Source organism: Azolla caroliniana, unplaced genomic scaffold (assembly GCF_043228905.1).
Source record: "Azolla caroliniana isolate FFs.n. ecotype wild unplaced genomic scaffold, voAzoCaro1.0.p SCAF_280, whole genome shotgun sequence".
Lineage (NCBI taxonomy): Eukaryota > Viridiplantae > Streptophyta > Polypodiopsida > Salviniales > Salviniaceae > Azolla > Azolla caroliniana.
The window spans coordinates 1-1,826 of NW_028230715.1; the positions used below are offsets into that span (position 1 = coordinate 1).

Genomic DNA, 1,826 nt, shown 5'->3' on the forward strand with positions numbered 1-1,826 from the left:
AAGCATGAAACCCTCACTGACAAGGCTAGGGATTCGATTTGTTCATCTACTCAATGATAAAATCGGATTCATGGAAGATCACTTCATTTGCATCTCTCACAGGCTCTCCAAAAAACACAAAATGACATGTCTTCAAAGCATTTTCTACATGATTCTAGATATCCAAATACAAAATTTGAGGAACTTTGCAATTCAAAAAATACATGAAAACATGTAGTTCAGGGAATTATGATTGTAAAAAGGCATGAAAATTAATGCTCTGTTCATAATTTATCTAATCTTGATGAGTATGTCTAGCTGATTGCTACTTAGTTTTTACGTACAAAGCGAGAGAAAGAAAGATAGAATCACATCTTTTAAGAGATTAAAATGGCCTATAAGACCAAACAAGAGATTACATCTTCAAATGTCTCATCTTTGAGAGAGAATCTTGAGACAATTTGTGGTTGCAAAATCCTGTAGACTGTTTACATGGAGAGAGAGAAAGAGGGCCTTGAGACAAATATTGGGTTCAAAACTCGTATTTTTCTCCTGTACTAGTGGCTCAATGCCCCGGTATTAGTGTTCCATAGACTATGTGATCAAAATTTTGGATATTACACGTAACTTTCTGGCATAGCCTTCTCTTCAGTTGAATCATGATCAGATATTTTCTTGATATAGTAAAGCAGAGAAGGCATCCATGGGATGGGGTGGAAAGATAATGAGAAAGACTTGGATATTCGAGGTCAGAAAATCAGATGACATAAAAGGAAATGCAAAAGGTCAAACCCATACTCTTCTCGCTTCACTAGATTCTGTGACAGCGAAGTTCTGTGTATTTCATAGTAATTGTCTCAGACAGATTTTTATTAAGCTGTATTATGATCAGAAAATCCTTGTTACAGAGAGATAGCGACGGTGAATGTGGAATGGGGAGGCGATGATGACAAAAGGACACTACTTCATCACTCAACGTTAACAAAATTCTTTATACTCGCGCTCATATTCTTAGAACAAAGAGCATTTTCTTTAGTTAGAAAATGATTATATATACCTTTGCTAATCTACTAAAGCAAAGATGATATCATTTGTAAGAATGGCGATGCCATGGGATTTCAGAAATGGAAAAGAACGAAGAGTAAATAAGAAATCAGATGAGAGAGAAAACCTGTTAATCCTCAGCTTATATTCAGCTCAATTGCTTTCACTAGTTTACGTGACCAAGTTTGTGTTTAAGTGCTCAGAAAAATAATTTGCGTTTTTCTTCAGCTGAATAATTCCCGGAAATCCGCATTATTACTATTCGTTTAATAGAAGAATAATTAAGCAGTACGAAATTAGATGAGAAAGAAGAAGGAAAACCTGTCACTAAATGGTGTGCCTCTTCTTGGTCTTTAACGATGTAGAGAGGTAGACAGATTAGCAACCCAGGTAGACAATTCCATTCAAGCATGTCTCTTCAGCCTGTGTAAGATGAAGAGAGATAAACAAAAGGATTTAATTCATTGAAAACAACAAACAGAGAAAGAAAGTGATAAATATTTTGGAAAGTATAGAAACTGATCGGTTCGAGAGAGAACAAGAATATTTTGCAAGGAATGCGAGGTCGTGATCGATCAGATTACAGAAACTAAATATATGATGAGACAGTAAAGAAGCGGTTAGTTAAGTCCGATATGAAGATGGAGGAGGGGGAAAAGGAAGAAGGCAAGTACCGGGATGAAGGGACGAAGCTCGTTCGGCATGACCTGAGAAACAGCGATGGAGATTGAAAATTAAAATTACAGATGAGAGAGGAGGCAGACAGAGTGAAGAAAAGATGGCGAGCTTCAATAGCGACCGAG

General features: G+C 36.6%; 1 long non-coding RNA gene across 1 annotated transcript; it reads right to left on the minus strand.

The window, feature by feature from the left end:
• Positions 1-6: 6 nt before the first annotated feature.
• LOC147848642 (uncharacterized) lies at positions 7-1,826 on the minus strand. Its single transcript, XR_015531895.1, has 3 exons — positions 1,698-1,826; positions 1,345-1,446; positions 7-1,251 (listed from the first exon to the last, which is right to left on the minus strand). It is a non-coding gene; the product is annotated as an uncharacterized LOC147848642 (long non-coding RNA).